We start from the raw sequence: 22,179 nt of genomic DNA on the forward strand, positions 1-22,179 counted from the left end.
GGTCCGAAAATGTTGCCCATGTGGGCTGGGAACCATGTGATATGTGGGGACGTGAGATTGTCTCCTCCCGTTTCATGGAGGAAGATGGTGTTGATAACCGTAGCTGCTTTCCTAGAGACGAGGGCCGACGAGATAGTTCTAATAGCTGTTCTTGAGTCCGAGTAAATGACTGACGCTCCTTTGCAGCTTTGAAGGGCCACCGCGATGGCCATTTCTTCTGCTTCGTCAGTGAAGTTGGTAACTACCGTGGCTACGTTGACGAGTGAGCCATGGGCGTCCACCACAGAGACCGCGTAGGCGCTTCGATTCCTGGCCGCGTCAACGAAGAGGACGCTTTTCTCCGCCCTTCGTTGTGGGTGGGGTGTATGTTTCGTGGGATGGGATCAACGGTTATTGATCTCTTGGCGTTTGTGCATAGTTGCGACTTCTCTGGTGGCATGAAGAGGGGCTGTATGCCTGCTTCTAGTAAGATCTCGATGCCCGCCCTTGTGAGTGAGTGACTAATTTGGGAGTTTCGCTGTGCCTCAAAGAGTTCGGTTGCCGTGTTGTGTAGCCCCAATTAGAGGAGTCGTTCCGTGCTAGTGTTTCTAGGGAGGCTTAGGACCTTTTTCAATCCCGTTCTGATTAGTGTATGAATTTTATTCAGCTCCGTCTTCTTCCAGTTGAGAAAGGGGGCGGCGTAGGTTACGTGGCTGATAAGGAAGGCGTGAAATGCTTTCATGAGGTTGTCCTCTTTCAGTCCGCCCCTTTTGCTGGCGACCCGTGATATGACCCTGATGAAGTTGAGGGTGCTCTTTGTGATGCGTTTTAGTGCTTCCGCGTTGTCATTGCTATAAGCCCCAATGACCATGCCCAGGACCTTGATTGTGTTACACCTGGGGATGTTTCCTCCGTCCCTGGTGTGTAGGTGAACGGGGAGGGAGCTAAGGCGCTGTCTCAGCCTGGGGCCTTGTTTGCACAGAAGGAGCTCCGATTTGCTGGGGGAGAGCTTAAGTCCCGTGTTTGCAAGAAAAGCTTGCGTGGTGTCCAGCGCTTGCTGTATGTTCTGTTCCAGAGTGCCTAGCGGGCCGCTCGTGGACCAAATGGTGATGTCGTCGGCGTAAATCGCGTGCCCTACCCCCGGGACTTTCGGGAGTTTCTTTGCGAGATCATGCATTGCGATGTTGAAAAGAAGCGGCGAAAGCACTGACCATTGCGGGGTACCGATGTTGCCTAGCATGTGCTTTCTGCTTCTGATTTGTCCGACGTTTATGGTGGCCGTTCGGTTATCCAAAAACGATCTTACGAAATTGTGGAAATTTACTCCGAGATCTAAAGGGGATATTTCGTTGAGGATGTGCTCGTGCCTGACCGTGTCGAAGGCCTTGGTTAGGTCGAGCGCCAGGATGCCTTTTACATCCCTGGATTTGTTGTCTATGACGGCGTTCCTGATGAGTAGCATGACGTCTTGTGTGGATAGTGATTTTCTGAAGCCTATGAGATTGTGGCGGAATAGGCCGTTTTCTTCATGGTGCTCTCCAATTCTATTGTGGATGGCGTGTATAGCGACCTTCCCGAGGCACGACTTTAGGGAGATGGGTCTCAGATTCTCTGCATGAAGCGGTTTTCCGGGTTCGGGGATGAGGACTACATTGGCAGTTCGCCATTCGTCCGGCACCCGGCCTTCAGCCCATACCTCGTTAATTTTGCTCGTAATGATTTGTATGGCTTTGCATCTAGATTTCTGAGTAGTTTGTTTGTTAGTCCGTCTGGGCCGGGGGCCGAGCGTCCGTTTAGATCATGAAGGGCGTGCACAATCTCCGGAACTTCGAAAGGATGATCCAGCGATAGTTGACAAAGAAACGACAAAGAATGAAAGTGTTCAACTCGAGAGATAAGATAGAATTCGCGAAACGGTCAAAACTGATCAACAAAGCGAAAATAAGTGATATTAGAAATTTTAACGTGAGAAAGACTGAAGAAGCCGTAAAAAATGGACGCAGCCTGAAAGCAGTGAGAAGGAAACTTGGCATGGGACAAACCAATATGTATGCATTGAAAGATAAGCAGGGTAATATCATCAGCAATCTCGAAGGTATACTAAAAGCAGCGGAAGAATTCTATACTGACATGTACAGTACCCAGAGGACTCAGGAGTACTCTATTCGAAACAATAACAAATGGTATGCAGAAACTCCTCCTATAACTAGAGATGAGCTCAGAAGAGCCTTGTAAGGCATGAAACGGGGAAAAGTGGCAGGAGAGGATGGAATAACAGTCGATATAATAAAAGATGGAGGAGACATAATGCTTGAAAAACTGGCGGCTCTCTATACGAAGTGTCTATCGACTGCAAGGGTCCCAGAAAACTGGAAGAATGCAAACATTATACTAATCCACAACAAGGGTGACGTTAAAGGACTGAAAAATGATAGGGCCATTAGCTTACTCCCAGTATGATATAAAATATTTGCCAAAATAATCTCCAACAGAATAAGGGCAACACTGGAGTTTAGTCAACCAAGGGAACAGGCTGGTTTCAGGAAGGGATACTCTACGATGGATCACATCCGTGTCATTAATCAGGTTATCGAGAAATCCGCAGAGTACAATAAGCCTCTCTATATGGCTTTCATAAATTACGAAAAGGCATTTGATTCAGTAGAGATACCAGCAGTCATAGAGGCATTACGTAATCAAGGAGTATAGATCGACCGCTTACGTAAATACCCTGCAAAATATCTACAGATTCCACAGCCACGTTAATTCTACACAAGAAAAGTAGGAAGATACCTATGAAGAAAGGGGTCAGACAAGGAGACACAGTCTCTCCAATGCTATTCACTGCTTGCTTGGAAGAAGTATTCAAGCTATTAAACTGGGAAGGTTTAGGAGTAAGGATCGACGGCGAATACCTCAGCAACCTTCGGTTTGCCGATGACATTGTTCTATTCAGTAACACTGCAGACGAGTTACAGCAAATGATGGAGGACCTTAACAGGGATAGTTTAAGAGTGGGGTTGAATATTAATGTGCAGAACACAAAGAATGATAAATATCTGGGCAAGGGAACAAGAGTTCAAGATCCCAAGTCAGCCTCTAGAGTCTGAAGGAATACGTTTACCTAGGTTAACTAATCACAGGAACCCTGACTATGAGATGGAAATTCACAGAAGAACAAAAATGGGTTGTGTCGCAAATGACAGACATCGTGAGCTCCTGACTCAGAGCTTACCGTTATCATTTAAAAGGAAAGTATACAATCAGTGCATTTTACCGGTGCTGACATATGGCGCAGAGGCTTGGAGACTGACAAAGAAGCTTGAGAACAAGTTAAGCACCGCGCAAAGAGTGATGGAACGAAGAATGCTAGGCATAACTTTGAGAGACAGAAAGAGAGCGGTTTGGATCAGAGAGCAAACGGGTATATACGATATTCTAATAGACATTAAGAGAAAGAATGTTGGCGTTGTTCAAAAAATGGCGTTGTTCAAGAGATGGTGGTACTTTCCCGAAGGTAGAGGGACTTTAGGGACTGTAGGGTAAACCGACCAAAAAATGCGTTTTTGTGTTTTAGCACCAAAAAGCTGCACAAGTCCCGAGGAGCAAGTCAGTACAAGTGCAACTGTGAACGAGCGCTCCAAGCCATTTAAACAACGCGCCAAAAGTCACGTCCCCTGGGAATTAAAAATGGCAGGCGCGTACCGCGTTCACGTGACATGTTATATGCCTTGGGTGCTGCATTTCGGTGTTTAATCGCATTATTCTACTTGTATGGGCAACTTTAGGCAATTCATCGCTAGTTTATCAGTGAACGCTGCAACTTTCGCCATTGGGCGGCGTTACTATACTGTATTACATGATCGCTACTGCTGCGTTGGTCTTTTGGACAATTTTGTCCACGTTTTGCTTGTTTTGTGCATAATTTTAGTACGTTGTGGTGCTACAACATGCCAAGAAGTAATGAGAAGTGGGCGAGGAAGAGAAAATTTCAACGTAATCAGTACGCGGAGAAAAATACTGGCGACAACAAGAGCAGCAACAACGATGCATGTCGTAGCGCGGCCTTTTTAAAAGTATGTGAAAGTTCTCCGTGGTGGCAGTTTCAACGTCGACAGAGCAAATACACCGGGGTTTCATTTTATTGTCATTACGATATTTCGGGAATTTTTCAATCGTGTGCTGTGTGCAAGAAATGCAAGAAAGGTGAGCTTCACCTGCAAGAAAATGGTGAGTCGAGAAGTGGGCTAACATCTACCATGAGTGTCTCTTGCACGGAATGTGCCGAGGTGACGACGTTTCAAACATTAAAAAAATCTCAAGGAGGCATGTTTCAGACAAATGAACGCTTCGTCTATGCGATACGAACATTTGCGGAGGGATTGCAGGGTGGACGTGTGATGTGTGCAGTCTCGAACATGCCACCCCACCGACTAAGTTTACGTTAACACCCCACGTCTACTTGACGCAGTTGCTTCTGTTGCGGCTAAAAGCATGGCCGTAGCCTGTGAAGAAGTAAAGCTTGAACAACGGAAAAGTGATGAACCACTAGAGGTAGCCGTCACTGTGGATGGAACGTGGATGAAGAGAAGACATTCATCATTGCATGATGTTGTCACCGTCTTATCCGCGGATACCAGCAAAGTGCTGGACTTCTAAGTGGAGACTGAGTTCTGTCATCTCTGTGCCCGGGGCCTGCATTTAATTACCGGATTAATCACCATGAGTGCAAGATTACGCACGGAGGACCATCTGGAGGTATGGAAGCCGCAGGACCTTGGAGTACACGACACACATGTTTGGCGATGGGGGCAGCAAGGCGTACCTGACTGTGAAGAAAGCAAAGCCCTACAATAAAGGCATAGCGAAGCACGAGTGATGTCGTCCATGTCCAAAAGCGCATGGGCACCAGGCTCTGAAACCTGAAAACAAGCTTCAGGGGGAAGAAGCTGTCAGATGGACTGTCACTGACTGGGAGGGGGCGCGTTACGGAAAAGGAGATTCACTTCCTACAATTGTACTATAGAAAAGCTATACGGGAAAATACCAATAGCCTGCAAAAGATGCAGAAAATTGTGTGGGCCATCTATTTCCATAAGGTTCCCACCGATAAAAACCCTAACCATGGACTATGCCCACAGAGACCTTCATCATGGTGCGGGTGCAACCGTAGCCTCAGTGATGGCGGTCCTGAGGCATACACAGCCTTCCGACAGCTGTCCTGGAAGCAATCAAGCGAGTCTTTCAGGCCTTGATAGCGCAAGCCCTCCTCAGATAGTGCCTGCATGGAAGAACTCAGAATACAAATTAGTCACTGAACCAGCTTGTCTGGTGCCGCTGCCCCAAAACTAAATTTGTTGTGGCCGACACATTAAAGATTGCCACCTACCACACTGTGGCTTACTTCAATGATGACAACGCCACGATAAAGACTGTTTCAAAAGCACTTGGCATTAGTCCAGGTGTATATTGTGACATAGCTCTCAGCCACTTGAATAAAGAGCGGGTTGTAATGGCTGAGGCAAAGAACAGAGAAGGAGGAAGGTAACATCAGGAAAGGCTTCGCTGACAACAGCAAGAAAACAAGAAGTGATGTATATCCTGCTGATGCCTTTTGAACTTTTGTCGTGAATGAAGAAACATAATATCGTGTATTTCTCAGAATGACATTTTCCATTTTCTTTTTGTGAATTTCATGTACCTTTTCTAGAAAAGTACTCAACCAATCACCATGAAACTTCTGTAGCTCATAGTGCATTGTGTTGCCAACAATTGGAACCTATAAGATTATATTATTTGTGCGATAGTAACCGAAAAAAAATAAAATATTCAGGTTCACCTCTAATTAGGCATCAGCAGCATAGAAAAAAAAAGTTTTTTCTTGCATGCTGCATCTGCAAATCAAAGCTTTTTAGGTTCCGTTGAAAGACAGCTACATATTGTCACGTGGTCGTGACGTCAAAGAACACAGTACCAATACTGTGAAAGGCAAAAACTAGCTTTTATTGGGCGAACCTGTGCCCACAAAACAGGGTACTTAAAGCACAACGAGAGCGGCGAACACAGTCGGCGATCGTCGTAAATCTGATCAGCGGGTCAAGCGCGTCGGCTTTTATAGAGCAGTCGTCGAATATTCCAGACTAATCGTTCGGACCCGCGTGCCTTCCACAAAGTTCTACACCATTCGCGTTACACGATGAAATCAGATAACACAAGGTTCGGCGTCAACAGACAGCCGGGTAGAAGCATCGATAACTTTCCAGAAACTTCGGATACATGCAGGCGCGTCCCTCGCTGTGCGATTACAGTTAAGCGGCGAAACGTGGTCGCCCAATAAAGATAAGTACACGTGTCCTAGGAATCACGTGGCCTAGGAACAAAAGCTCACCGTAAGCGAAACGGCACTTTTCCGGCTTCAGAGTTAGCCCTGATGGCTTGATGGCTTCTAACACTGTCGCAAGCCGCCTAAGGTGATCGTCGAAATTTCCGGCGAAGACAACGACGTCATCCAGGTAAACAAGGGCTCTATTCTGGACACGCATGGCGGCTGCACGGCCGCCATTACCCGCCATGTTTACTCTCTGATTGGCTGTCGAGAGGTCACGTGTTTTGAAATTTGTGCCGGGAAACGGAAGTTTTGCGAAATGCCATTTTGCGTTTTCATCAAGATGACGAAACGTGACGTGGAGCTGCAAATTTTATGGACTAATACATTTTTTTGGTCCTTGGCAGATATATTGTGATGTTAGTGCTTCAAAAAGAATGTGAGCGGTAGCGTGCAGAAGCCAGTGCAATGCATCTGCGATTGCGCGAATATGTGGTGGCGATTCAAGATATGCGCCATGCCAGCTTGCTGATTGGCTGAAGGAATACCTCGTGAGGAGCGTCACAGGAAGGGCTGTTTCGTAATCGTCATTTTGACGATGCGTGACGTTGCACTGGGCCGCCATTGCTGAGATTTTCCGCCATAATTTTTGCTGCGACGAGCCGCGCGAATTATGCTAATGAGCAGCCATATGCAATGGCAGCCGAGAGGAATGCGTATCGCCACATTTTCCCTATCGTTTGGCGCCACGAAAATTTTTTGTTCATAACGCGTGCTCATAGTATTTGCATCGCTCTCGGGTGGTGTTGGCATTTGTGTTTGGGGCCATCATTTTTTTAAAGAACGCGTTTATACAAAATAATATTGGTTGAACATAGCAAACTTTCAGCAATATTGTCCACTTTTCACTGCTGCATTTGTATTGTAATCGAGATTAGTGCCTTTTCGCACAATCAGACGTTATGACAACGGCCTCTTTCTAATTTATAAAAAGAAATGTACGCAAGGCGGCGCCTTGAAGTTTCCTCCCGTGGTGCGAGTAACCAGCGAAATGAACAATAGATGGCAGCGCCGGCGCTTGCGTCGCGCTAGTGGTTATCTCTGGCGCCCGCAACGCTATCAGTGATATTCGGCCGTTTCTCTGCCAGCCGAGTCGGGCTGAGTCACTTACGTTTCACGAAATAGCGATAACGTGGCCTAGAACGTGCGCGCATCACCACTGGTAGGTCGCGTATGTTGTCTCAAGCAAGAAAACAAGCGCGTTGGCGCCAACATGCGATGACTCATTGCATTTTCCGGGGACACGCATCCTAGCTATTGAAGCAGACGACGGCTTGTACGCAGCAGACGACGGAAGCGCGAAGCGTTTTCGACGGAACAATCATACGCTTTGAGATAGCTGCTTTATTTTTACTGCGGAGGAAAACTGTTTTGCGTTACCGATAACGCTACATTCAGTGTCTTCGTTTCAGTTTCTTAGGCAAAACGTCAAGTTGGCGTCACGTTACGTAAGCAAAACTGGGCCACCAGCGCCATTTTGTTTGCGTCGCGCCTACGTCACGCACCGAAGAAAATGGCGGAATGTCCAGAATAGCGCCCCAAGGCACGTCTGCCACTTCAGCCCGGCTAACACCGCGTCCATGACGCGCTGAAACGTTGCAGGCGCCGAGCACAGTCCGAATGGCATGACCTTGAACTCGTAGAGTCCATCTGGCGTGATGAAGGCAGTCTTTTCGCGATCTCTCTCGTCGACTTTTATTTGCCAGTAGCCAGACTTGAGGTCCATCGACGAGAAGTATTTAGCGTTGCAGAGCCGATCCAATGCGTCGTCTATCCGTGGAAGGGGGTACACATCCTTCTTCGTGATCTTGTTCAGTCGACGATAATCGACGCAGAAGCGTAGGGTTCCGTCCTTTTTCTTTACCAACCCGCCGTGGTTGCTCAGTGGCTATGGTGTTGGGCTGCTGAGCACGAGGTCGCGGGATCGAATCCCGGCCACGGCGGCCGCATTTCGATGGGGGCGAAATGCGAAAACACCCGTGTGCTTAGATTTAGGCGCACGTTAAAGAACCCCAGGAGGTCAAAATTTCCGGAGCCCTCCACTACGGCGTGCCTCATAATCAGAAAGTGGTTTTGGCACGTAAAACCCCAAATATTATTATTATTATTATTATTTTAATTTACCAGGACTACAGGAGAGGCCCACACTCTAAGAACAGTTTACACCCTTTGGCTTGTCCCTTCTGCCACACAAAAATAATCGTCATCTGCCTTGATGCGTTTCCTTTCTTTATCGCTGCAAGCCCGGAACTTTCCAGTGACGAACGGCACGCGCGTTATCAGAAGAGGCACTCCAAAGGGTGTAAACTGTTCTATGCTGATAACGCGCGTGCCGTTCGTTACTGGAAAGTTCCGGGCTCGCAGCGATAAAGAAAGGAAACGCATCAAGGCAGATGACGATTATTTTTGTGTGGCAGAAGGGGCAAGCCAAAGGGTGTAAACTGTTCTTAGAGTGCACGGGCTTTTCGACGGCTGGATGATGTCGTCGCGCAGCATTTCGTCAACTTGTTGCCTAATAGCTTCACGTTCTCGCGTCGAAACTCGGTAAGGGCTCTGGCGGAGTGGTCGAGCGCTTTCTTCGGTTATTATGCGATGCTTTGCAACTGGTGTTTGTCTCGATGACGTCGAAAAGCAGTCTTTGTATCGTCGGAGAAGACTTCTGATCTGTTGCTGCTTACTCATAGGAAGACTTGGATTCACGTCGAAGTCTGGTTCGGGGACAATTCTCATCGGGGTAGATGTGGCTGAATCCGAGAGGACAAAGGCATTGCTGGTTTCCACAATTTCCTCGATGTATGCGATTGTCGTGCCCTTGTTGATGTGCTTGAACTCTTGGCTGAAGTTGGTTAGCATAACTTCCACTTCCCTCCGTGGAGTCGAGCGATCCCTCTTGCGACGCAAATTTCACGGTCGAGCAGTAGATGTTGGTCGCCCTCGATGACGCCTTCTACGTCAGCGGGTGTTTCAGTGCCGACGGAAATAATAATGCTGGAGCGCGGCGGGATGCTCACTTGATCTTCAAGCACACTCAAGGCGTGGTGACTACGACAGCTCTCCGGCGGTATCGCTTGATCTTGTGACAGCGTTATCGATTTCGACTTCAGGTCGATGACTGCGCCATGTTGATTCAGGAAGTCCATGCCGAGAATGACGTCTCGTGAACACTGTTGGAGGACAACGAAGGTGGCAGGGTAAGTCCGGTCATGAACGGTAATTCTTGCCGTGCAGATTCCAGTCGGCGTAATGAGGTGTCCTCCAGCGGTCCGAATTTGGGGGCCCTCCCATGCAGTCTTAACCTTCTTCAACTGGGCGGCGATGTGTCCACTCATTACGGAGTAATCGGCCCCTGTGTCGACTAAGGCAGTGACTGCGTGGCCGTCGAGAAGTACGTCGAGGTCGGTGGTTCTTTGTCTGGCGTTGCAGTTGGGTCTTGGCGTCGGATCACGGCTGCGTCGCGTTGAACTGAAGCTGGAACGTCGCGTCGTCAAGTCGTCTTTCATCGGTGTAGTCTTGGCTTCCTGATTTCGTCGGGACGGCGGCGTGTCGTTATGTCGTCGAGGTAGTTTCTTCGTTGTCTTCGTCGGCGGCGGAGGATCTTCGTCAGTTCGACGAACAGCAACCGCACCTCCATCGGTTGCTGCTTTTAGTTTTCCGGATATGGGCTCGCTGACCGGTCCCGGGCTGGGCCAGTGTATGGTCGGCGCTGCGGCGACAGGTAGCGGCCTGGTGATGGCGAACGCGACGGTCGTCGAGAGCTCCACTGAGTAGCGGCGAGGTAATCGGCGATATCGCGGGGGCGTTCACCTTGCTGCGGGCGCGGAGCGTTCACGGCGAAACCTCGCAGTCCCATCTCCCGGTATGGACATCGTCGGTAAATGTGACCCGCTTCTCCGCAGTGGTAGCAGAGCGGGCGGTGGTCAGGAGCGCGCCAAATGTCCGTGTTCCTAGCGTAGGTGCGCTGGGCGACGGGTGGTCGTGCTGGCGGTGGCGGCGGCGGACGACGGAACTGCGGCTTGAGAGGGCCCTGGCGCGGTCGCGGAGGGGGACCTTGACGGCGTGCGACGGCGGCGTAGGTCATCGCTTGCGGCTCAGGCTGGGGCGATTCAGGGGCTACTCCAAGTTGTTGTTGGAGCTCCTCACGCACGGCGTCGGCAATCGAAGCCACTTGAGGCTGTGATGGTGGGAACAGCTTTTGTAGCTCCTCCCGCACGACCGCTCGGATATTCTCGCGCAGGTCGTCGGTGGCCAGTGATTGAACTCCGGCGCAGTTTGTCGAGTTCGTGCGGCGATCGAATTGCCGGTTTCGCATCTCGAGTGTCTTCTCGATGCTGGTGACCTCGCGAAGAAACTCGTCGACGGTCTTCGGTGGGTTTCGTACCATTCCTGCAAAAAGTTCTTCCTTCACACCACGCATCAGCAGGCGGACTTTCTTCTCCTCGGGCATTTCAGGGTCGGCGTGGCGGAAGAGACGGCTCATTTCTTCCGTGTAGATGGCGGTCATCTCATTAGGTAGCTGCACCCGGGTTTCTAATAGCGCTTGGGCTCGTTCTCGGCGTACGACGCTTGCGAATGTCTGCAGGAAGCCGCTTCGGAAATGTTCCCAGGTCGTTAAGGTGGCTTCTCGGTTCTCGAACCACGTCCTGGCCGCGTCTTCCAAAGCGAAGAAGACATATCGCAGTTTGTCGTCGCTGTTCCAGTTGTTAAAGGTAGCGACTCTCTCGTACGTCTCAAGCCAGCTTTCCGGGTCCTCGAAAGTTGAACCGCGGAACGTCGGAGGCTCCCTGGGCTGCTGCAGCACGACGGGTGACGCTGGGGCTGCCATTGGGGTGGACTTGGTGGCCATCTTCCTGGTCGTCTCAGGCAAAAGTCCGTGCTCCGGGGGCAGTTGTTGAAGACGGCGGCTTGCTCGATGGTCCGGGGCTACGTAGGTGTTGTCTTTGCGTTCCGGGCTTGGATCACGGCTTGTCGGCGGCGTCCGGTACATGAACCAAAAGCACCTCCACCAGATGTCACGTGGTCGTGACGTCAAAGAACATAGTACCAATACTGTGAAAGGCAAAAACTAGGTTTTATTGGGCGAACCTGTGCCCACAAAACAGGCTACACTTAAAGCACAACGAGAGCGTCGAACACAGTCGGCGATCGTCGTAAATCTGATCAGCGGGTCAAGCGCGTCGGCTTTTATAGAGCAGTCGTCGAATATTCCAGACTAATCGTTCGGACCCGCGTGCCTTCCACAAAGTTCTACACCATTCGCGTTACGCGATGAAATCAGATAACCCAAGGTTCGGCGTCAACAGACAGCCGGGTAGAAGCATCGATAACTTTCCAGAAAAGTCGGATACACGCAGGCGCGTCCCTCGCTGTGCGATTACAGTTGTTAAGCGGCGAAACGTGGTTGCCCGATAAAGATAAGTACACGTGTCAATATAAAATATAACTATCAGTTTTAGCAGTTATCCTGCTATTGATTACTGAGAAAGGGTACATTGAAACATAATACTCTAGTCAAAGTTTGATATTTATTTGCGAAAATTGTTCAAATTTTTCGACAAGGAACGTTGGCATTAAGCTAAAACGTATCCCCCTGCAGCTTGCAAATTTTTATTTTGCTTTATTGAATAGTTTTACGATAGAACGCTTGAATAGGAATGATCGATATATTTACCCTACCATCCCCCCCAATAAGGCATGTTTTTTTTTTCGCTCTGTAAGTATTTTACATAAAGCTGTGGGTGGTGGAAGAAAAGCTTGTTTTTAAGCAAATAAATAAATTTTTCTATTCGTATTTTTCTACTTAACCGCACAGTTTGAATGTTATGTGGATTGATTAGGCATGTGGAAGAGTCGCCTAGGCGATATTTAAAAAAAAAAATTAGCCGGCGAAAACGATAATCCCTAATGCGAAATTTGAGCGCCGATCTACACGTGTTCTCACTTATTTATTTATCTTTATTTATTTATTTACCAAAGTACCCACAGCGCCTTCGATAGGCATTACAGGGGGGGGGGGATTACATAAAAGAAACAAAGATGCATAATACAGGCAGCATAGGATAAAACGCCACATGTTCATGTCTATAGTATTACATCATGAAGCGACTGTACAAACATATCATTTGAAGTTATTTTCACAATATCACCTGGTAACCGATTCCAGTCTCGAGTTGTATTTCGCGATATATTGGCTGGCGCGAGCAATATGTATCGTGCAGCATGTTGCAAATGGGGGGAAGTGTGGCGGGACTCCCCCGCTAATCTCGAGATTGCGAGAGGCAGCACGTGGGTGACGCGTGGGCGCGATTCACTGCAGCCGCCGCAGACAGACCTCCAAGACAACGTGCGCTACTCTGGCGCCATCTCGTAGCCATCGTCTCCGCACTAGGCTTTTTTTTTTTTTCAGACGCTTTCGCCGTACCCTCCTCCTCCGCTTTCCCCCTGGCGTCTTTAAGTCCCCGCTGCGTTCCGCGGTCGCTCATTCATCCTTCGATGTACTCATTCGCTTGGTTACGCCGACGCCGACGCTATCCAACGCTCGCGGCATGAATAATCGCCTAAGGGCTGCTATTTAAAACGAATGTTGTATCGTTACTCGAGCGATAATGTTAATTTCTTATCCCCGACAATACAGGTATATTCTAGTTTTGGTCGGATGAGTGAAGCCAGTAATCAAGTGTTAGGAGGAGCGTGCTTTAGTTTATGTCCGCGAAAACATAGTGTTCTGAAAAATGAGTGGCATATATATATATATATATATATATATATATATATATATATATATATATATATATATATATATATATATATATGCGTTAGAAATGTGGATGTTCCACCTGATGTCACGCAGGGGCGTCTGCGTGAGCAGGAGTTTGGTGTGTTGCGACACCGCGTACCCGAGCACACAAGGGTTGGACCCTCCCGCGTCTAACCGTGCGTGGCTTAGCCGTGTCCGGGGAAAAGGGGGTCCTGGGGCTTGAGCCGATGCCGGGTGTTTGGACCTTTACGGCCCCTCAGTGGGCAACACACCTCTTTGGCCTCGGCTTCACGTAGACGGCACCCCCGTACTGACCCACCCGGGGGAAATCGGCAGTCGCCTTTTCCTGTCCTCCTCTCCGATCTTCGTCTTTCTCTCCCGCCTTTTTCATCTTTCCTGCCTTCTCTTCACTTCTCCTCACTTCTGTATTTTGCGGCGACGAGGGTTAACCTTGTGTGGCTAGCCAGCCTTAGTTATGCTGTATTTCGTTATAGCAGCGATGCTGGCGGCTGGCGTTGGCAGAGTTTCTCTTGCAGGAACTTCTGTCACGTCCCCCTGTTGGTCTCCATGGTGGGTGATCGGCAACGGGGCCGAAAACCCCATCTATACTTATGGAAAACGCTTTTCCTAAACTCCCTGATCGCCCTCATAAACGAGGGCGCACCGAAGATGTCTTTCAGTTTTTCGGACGCCAAGTCCACAACTTTCCTCGTTTTCATGTAGTTCATTTAGAAAAACCAGACAAACCAGTGCGAACCATCTCACCATTCCTTGTTTCAAAGTCGTTGACTGAAGTTTTTGGCCCAGGATATAAGGCGTCGATCGAGGATGGCAAGCGGTGATCTCCTCTTGGAGTTCCGCGATCAGAAGCAGTATGAGAAATTGCCAAAACTAGTGTCATTTGGGGAAACCCAAGTAATTGTAACCCCGCACCGTACTATGAATACCACCCGTGGCTTAGTTTCAGATGATGATCTATTGGAGCTAACTGAAGCGGAGCTCCTGGAGGGCTTCAGTGAGCAAAATGTGATCAATGTCAGAATAATTAAGATGAGGCGGGATGGCAATGAAATCCAAGCCAAGCACCTAATAATCACTTTTGATTCAAGTGTACTGCCTGAGTCAATCGAGGCCGGGCACATCAAGCCCCGTGTTAGGCCATATACGTGCCAAATCCCCTCCGATGTTTCAAACGGCAGCGTTTCGGCCACGGTTCGCAGAGCTGCCGAGGCCGCCAAACTTGTGCGAAATTCAGTGCCCATGAGCACACCTCCGATTCTTACGAGAACACTCTCCACCGTGTAAACTATGATGGCGAGCACGCCGCGTACTCGCGGTCGTGCCCATCCTGGAAAAAAGAAAAGGAAATTGTTACAATTAAAGTAAAAGAAAACATACGTCTCAAGGAGGCACGTAGGCGGGTTTCATACCTGCCCAAGAACACCTTTGCCGATGTGACGCATCAGAGGGCAGCGAGACAACGGTTTCCGGGCGGCTGTCCGACCCACAAGCAGTGAGTCGGCAGTTACGCCATCTGCGCCCGCGGCGGTTGCAGCTAGCGCTCCTCCGCCACCCCAGCAGAAGGGGCCATCCATTTCCGGGCAGGTGGCCTCAAACGTCTTTTCGAACGTGCTGAGGCCTTCACGTCAAACAAAGCGCTCGGAAGAGCGCGCGTGTCCAGCGCCTCGCACAAGGTGATGGACACAACGACCGGCCAGACGGCGCCACCAGCGCCAAAGGAGCGGCGAGCCTCCCTCGATCGCTCCAAAAAAGACAAAGCCCGCGTCACGGCTCCTACAAAGGGCCCGTGAACTAATCTCAGTTTCTTAAACACATAGCACCAAACACATTTATCATAACGGAAACACAAATGCTACAGTGGAATGCACGAGGACTTCTACATAACCTCAACGACATTAGAGAACTACTACACAAACACAATCTCAAGTTGCTGTGTGTTCAAGAGACACATCTCAAACCTACCAACACAAATTTTCTTCTAAACTACACCATCTTCCGAAAAGACCGTGGCCAGGCTAATGCCTCCGGCGGTGTAGCAAGAGTAGCCGACAAGGCGGTAGCTTGCCGACGCGTCGCCCTTCAGACACCCCTTGAGCGAGTGTCAAGTTGGGCTTTTCCTTTCAATATGTTGGTCACAGTATGTACCATTTATGTACCCCCGAAAAGATAGTCTCGAAAAGATAGTCTTCTATAATCTCATTGATCACCTTCCCGAGCCTTACATACTTGTGGGAGATTTGAACGCTCATAACACGATGTGGGGAGACTCACGATGCGACGTGAGAGGTCGACTTACTGAAGATTTCTTTTTAACCTCCGGTGCATGCATCTTTAATAAGAAAGAACCAACGTATTATAATCCACATCATAACTCGTACTCATCAACAGACCTGGCGCTCGGCTCCGCTTCTATCTTCCCTGATTGAGAATGGTGTGTAATTAAAAATCCATTCGGAAGCGATCACTTCCCAGTAACGCTGAACTTCGTAAACAAACATGACTTCCCTCCACACTTCCCTCGCTGGAAACTGGCCTCAGCTGACTGGGAACGTTTTAAGGAATCCACCCACATATCACGGGATTTTATATGTAATTTTACTATAGATCATGCTGTTTCATACTTCACCGCTTTTAACATTGACGCCTATGACAAGTTCATTCCTCAAACAAGAGGCACTACATCCAAAAGACGGGTCTCCTGGTGGAATGGCGATTGTGGAGAGGCACGGAAGAGACAAAATAAAGCTTGGAGTAAACTACGTGAAAGTCCTACAGCCGAAAATCTGATAGAATTTAAACAGCTAGGTTAAATCACAGGGAAGAAGGACGCGACGACAGGCAAAGAGGGCAAGCTGACCGAGGTTTCTCTCAGGTATAAATTCGTATACTCAAGAAGCTGAAGTATGGGATGGGCTGAAAAGGCTAAAGGGACAAGAAATTCATCCGTTGCACCTCCTGAACGGTGAAACGAACCGCTTGGAAGACCAAGCTGACACTCTTGGCGAACACTTACAGCGCGTTTCCAGTTCTGATCATTATTTCAAGGTATTCCTGAAACACAAGAAAGTAGCAGAACTGAAGGTTATCGAACGCAAATGCAGACAGAATGAACCCTTTAACGCGTCTTTTAACATTGCCGAGTTGAGAGCCTCTCTGACTGCATGTCAGAGCTCTGCACCTAGATCGGACAAGATCATGTACGACATGATTAAACACGTCCCCAGTGATACTCAAATTACTCTGCTAGCACTTTTAAACGCTATATGGGCTGCGGGGTACCTCCCTACCGCATGGAAAGAAGCCCTTGTCGTTCCGGTTCTGAAATAAGGCAAAGACCCCACATTAGTAACAAGTTTTCGCCCAATTGCCCTCACAAGTTGTATATGCAAACTTTTTGAAGAAGTGATAAACGGTCGACTTTTACACTCCCTTGAATTAAATAAATTTCTTGATCCATATCAGTATGGTTTTAGAGTAGGGCGATCTACAACCGACCATCTAGTGCGCATCGAAGCAAACATTCGCGACGTGCATAAGCAATTATTCTTATCCGTGTTTCTCGACATAGAAAAGGCATACGATACAACTTAGCGCTACGGAATCCTGCGCGACCTATCGACGCTGGGTATCCGCGGCAATGTGCTAAACATTATAGAAAGCTACTTGCACAACCGTACATTCCGAGTGAAAATATGTAATGCACTGTCGCGTGCATTCATACAGGAAACTGGGGTACCCCAGGGAGGCATATTGAGTTGCACGCTCTTTGTCGTTAAAATGAACACGCTCCGTAAAGCATTACCACCGTCTATTTTTTATTCCGTCTATGTAGACGACATACAAGTAGGTTTCAAATCCTGCAACCTAACAGTCTATGAGAGACAAGAACAACAGTGCTTGAACAAATTTTCCAAGTGGGCAGACTAAAACGGGTTCAAACTGAACCCCAACAAAAGTTCTTGCGTTCTTTTCACCAGAAAGAAAGGGCTTGCTACATATCCCACTGTTGAGAGAGAGAGAGAGAATAAACATTTTTATTCCGTGAATGAAGCTTTGGAGAGGCGTCCTCATTCCAGAATGCCTTGAGCTCGGGCCGCGTCCTGGGCCCTCGCAATCAGCCGTTGCTGATCCTCGGGGTCGGAGCTGGCCAAGGCTCTCTTCCAAAGCTCGTTAGTAGGGTAAGGGTTCGGAGGATTTAATGGTGCCGCTCTGCAACCCCCTACTATGTGCCTGAGAGACCCGGGCTCTGCGCAGAAGCGGCATTGCGGAGAGAATTTTGTAGGGTCTATGAGGTGATTTCTGGTTGGGTGCGGGAATGTATTAACCTGTAGAGCTCGGAGGAATCGCTCCTGCTCCCTAGGTAGTGACTTGTGTGGGGGCGCATATGTTCTGCGGGTTAGCTTGTAGTGTTGTGTGATGTCTTGGTAAGAGACTAGAGGGTGCATGCGCTCGGGTTCAGATTCCTCGGCGTCGGCTCGGTGGGTCAGATCTCGAGCCACGTGGTTGGAGACCTCGTTGCCAGGAATGCCTTGATGAGCTGGCGCCCAGATGATCATGACTGATCTCGTTGGCGGCTTTTGATTGATGATCCGGAGCGTAGTGGTATGAATTCTGCCGCTAGCAAAATTGCGGCACGCCTGTTGGAAGTCGGTCACTATGACTTCAACCTCTGTTTTGGAGAGCGCGAGGGCTATGGCCGCTTCCTCGGCTTGGAGGGGATTGTTTCGTGTGAGCGAAGTGCTGCTCCGATGTTCTGTGTTGACGACTACGGTGGCTGTTGTGGCTGCGCGTCTGGAGTAAGAAGCCGCGTCCGTGTAGGCTGTAGAGGGTAAAGTCCCGTATCGCTTGTGTATGGCCAGGGCGCGGGCCTCCCTTCGCTTTGCGTGGTGCACTGGGTGCATATTGCGAGGTAGAGGACGTACGGTGATGTTTCTCCGGATGGCATGGGGTAAGCTCACAGTCTGAGGCGGCGGATGGCTCAGAGGGGCAGAGAGCCCCAGGCGTAAGAGAATGGACCTCCCTGCTTCCGTAACCGCCAGCCTTGTTCGCTGACTGGATAAATGTGCCTCGATCAGCTCCTCGGCCGTGTTGTGCACACCTAGTCACCCACTGTTGAAATATATGGGCAACAAATACCCCTGAACAAAGAACACAAATTCCTAGGTGTTATACTTGACTCCAGGCCTTACTTTCATTCCACACATAAAATATCTTAAAGCAAAATGTCTAAAAACAATGAACTTAATATCCTATCCCACACAACATGGGGTAGCGACAGAAAGTGTTTATTAGACCTTTACAAGAGCCTGGTTCGATCACGACTGGACTATGGTGCCATGGTTTATCACTCTGCCGCCCCGAGCGCGCTAAAGATAATAGACCCCTTCCACCATCTGGGTATCTGCCTGGCCACTGGCGCATTTAGAACAAGCCCTGTCAAAAGTCTAAACGTAGAGTCAGATGAGTGGTCACTCCGTTTTCAGAGAACATACATCAGCTTCACCTCTCACAGTACGCTCTAATAAGGAACATCCGTGTTTCACAACAGTTAACGACTTGACGTGTGAAAAACTTTTTCGTAACAGACCCTCTATAAGACTTCCTTTGTCACTGCGAGTAAGAAAACTTAGCGAAGAAATGGATATGTCCCAATACTCGAACATAGCCTAATGCCTGCAGCTAAGCTATTACCGCCCTGGGAGTGGCAGGCAATAGAATGTGACGTATCCTCTGTAGAGGTCACAAAGCACACTCCTGAGCTTGAAATTGCTATGCATTTCCGTGAGCTTCAGTCGAAGTACTCCTGCTCCGAATTCTACACAGACGCGTCAAAATCACATGCTGGCTTATCCTACGCTACTGTTGGTCCCTCTTTTTCTGAATCTGACGTATTGAACCCGCTAACACGTATCTTCACTGCAGAAGCCTATGCAGTACTGGCTGCGGTAAAACATACAAAGAAACTATAAAACTTAACAGAGCAATCATATTCACAGACTCGTTAAGTCTTGTAAAATCACTCATTTCTTTACAAAAGCATGTAAATCCTGTCTTCAATGAACTTTACTCACTCTTATGCAACATATATTATTCACATAGACATGTAATATGCTGGGTTCTTGGCCACAGAGGAATCGAGGGAAATGTGCTTGTCGACGAGATCGCCAAATCAATAGCATCACAGGGTATTCGTTCTGCTGCGGTCCCTGCCACAGACATGAAGCCTTTCTTAAAAAACAAACTGCGAAGCCACTGGCAACGCTTGTGGGACGCTCAAACGAGTAATAAGCTTCACGTAATTAAGCCGAAATTAGGTTTCTGGCACCCAACCCCGAAAACACGAAGAACAGATGTCCTATTAACTAGGCTAAGAATAGGACGCACGTTTGGCACTCATAACTTTCCCTTGTCCGTTAACGAGCCTCCAACCTGTGGTAGATGTGGCGATAGGCTAACCGTCCTCCGCGTCTTCCTGGAGTGTCGGGAAGCCGAAAGAGACAGGAGAAAACATTTTCCTTTTGCATACCGCCATTGAGTCCCTCTACATCCGGCTAGGTTTCTTGGTGAAAAACCGCATTTTAAGACCAAAGCAGTCCTCGCTTTTTTGAAAGATGTTGTGCTACATATTACAAGCCCATTAATATTGTAGCGCATCCTTTTTCCAGAGGATGCTGCTACGATAGTTTTCTTTGTATAGCACATGCCTCTAGGCCCCTGGGTTTGAAGGGCTCTGGTGAGGCAGTAGTGCTCTAGACAATTTTAGCATCTCACATATTTTATATATTGCATCATTCTTTCGCAATGCATTTTAATGTTCACAGTACACGTCAATAGTCGTTCCCATAATTTTATTACACGTAGATTTTATGGAAATTTACATCAACTCCTTTAGGGCCCTTTACAGCCACGTCACATTACCTTCACAGAACCCATCAGTCCACTGCGAACTCATTAACACTAGCATGGCGCTCTTTGGCCATACCTGGCCTTTGCGCCATTAGACATCAAACATCCATCCAAGGTTAGGGTTAAGTATTATTTCGGAGTCCTCAGCAAACAATATAGCTTGAACAGGGTGAAATTTTTATCGAATAATATCATTAATTCATATAAATAATAATAAAGCCCTAACACACTGCACTGAGGCACTCCTGATGTTACTGCGAGTTCATTGGAAAAATAATGATCGATTAAAATGAACTACTTGCGATTAGTCACTAAGCCGCCACTCACTTGACAATATAAGCTGGAAGGCTAATCGATTCAACTTCCTTTATAAATTTGCTGTGTGGAAAAAGGTAAAACGCTTTCTTAAAAGTCCAAAAATATTACTTCAAATTGGCTTGACTTCTCAAGAGCAAAAGTTGTGAATAAATGTCGTAAATTCTGTTGCAGTGGAAAAACCCATGTGGAAACCATGCTGGCAAGGAGAAAGTACATTGTTATAGCTCAGGAATTTGGTTATTTATTCAGTTATAATAATGTGCGATTAACATAAGGTAAAGGTGAGGGACGATAGCTTGTTGGTGTCATTCTTTTTCAGGGTGGGTACACGACACGCGCAGTAAGCCAGCCTGTACTCGAAAATGGGCTCAGACTACCTGCGCGCAGAAAAGCGTTCGGTATGTTGTCTGGTATGATTTAGCTTTGAGGTTCCGTAACATTGAGACTACGCCTGATCGCGATACAATATTAGAGTCTGAGTTTCATGGCATGTGGTTAGAATTAGACCATTATATAAATTTGATAAATAAATAAATACAGGCGAAAATGATTGTTGAACTGCTTCGCGATACCTAATTCGCTTTCCTGCGTTTTAATTGCCCTTCGGAGCAATATTGTACATTGAGGTTTGCTTTTTTTTTCTCAGAAAATCCAAAAATGTTTGCGGTGCCGTTCGGATAAAATTAGGTAAATTGTTCTGAAAGCGAGCGTTTAGCTTGGCCCACCTTTTAGTTTGATTTAATTTGGATTCTATGAGTTGTATCACGACAGGCGCACCATCGTTTTAAGCACTTAACTCTTCTCTGCAACAAAGTTCTGCGGAAATCTGCAAGGTGGAGGAATTTTTATACAAGGGAAAAAGGATGGGTGGATGGATGTTATGAGCGTCCCCTTTGGAACGGCGCGGTGGGTTGTGCCACCAAGCTCTTGCTATTATACTGCCTAATGTCCTACCTAGGTTAAACAATAAAAAAAGAAAAAAATAACACTATGAACTCCCACAACCGAATTTTCTGATTCACTATTGCGAACTGTGCTTTTTTACGTCTCTGTTTTTTGTCGTTTCCCTACTTTTCTTCCACCAATCCTCCAATCGCCTCTTACTAATCCCTATTGAGGACATGTTTACTTTTTCACTGCTCTCGCTGAACCCAAGGGCTTCAAGGAGGCCAGTGGTGCCTAAATCGACCGCTGGGTAGACGTCTTCACATTGTAACAAAACATGCTCCATAGTTTCCCTAGCTTTACCGCAGCCAAGCACATGCTTCTGCTTCCTTCTTATATCTCACTTTATAGGTGCATGTTCTAAGGCATGCTGATCTCACTTCGAAAAGTAATGATCTTCCCTTTCAGTTATCATAAATTGTTTCTGTGCTGATTTCGTTTTTTCCTCTTTTCGCCTTTTCCTCGGCGGATCCAGATCATGAGACGGAAATAATCAGAAGAATAAGAATGGGCTGGGGTGCGTTTGGCAGGCATTCCCAGATCATGAACAGCTGGTTGCCATTATCCCTCAAGAGAAAAGTGCATAATAGCTGTGTCTTACCAGTACTCACCTACGGGGCAGAAACCTGGAGGCTTACGAAAAGGGTTCTACTCAAATTGAGGACGACGCAACGAGCTATGGAAAGAAGAATGATAGGTGTAACGTTAAGGGATAAGAAAAGAGCAGATTGGGTGACGGAACAAACGCGAGTTAATGACATATTAGTTGAAATCAAGAAAAAGAAATGGGCATGGGCAGGACATGTAATGAGGAGGGAAGATAACCGATGGTAATTAAGGGTTATGAACTGGATTCCAAGGGAAGGGAAGC

The 22,179-nt window shown here is 47.8% G+C and overlaps 1 pseudogene; it reads left to right on the forward strand.

The window, feature by feature from the left end:
• The first annotated feature begins 377 nt into the window (after positions 1–377).
• LOC139057455 (uncharacterized) lies at positions 378–5,597 on the forward strand (annotated as a pseudogene).
• The last annotated feature ends 16,582 nt before the right edge of the window (positions 5,598–22,179 follow it).

This window comes from Dermacentor albipictus, chromosome 1 (assembly GCF_038994185.2).
Source record: "Dermacentor albipictus isolate Rhodes 1998 colony chromosome 1, USDA_Dalb.pri_finalv2, whole genome shotgun sequence".
Lineage (NCBI taxonomy): Eukaryota > Metazoa > Arthropoda > Arachnida > Ixodida > Ixodidae > Dermacentor > Dermacentor albipictus.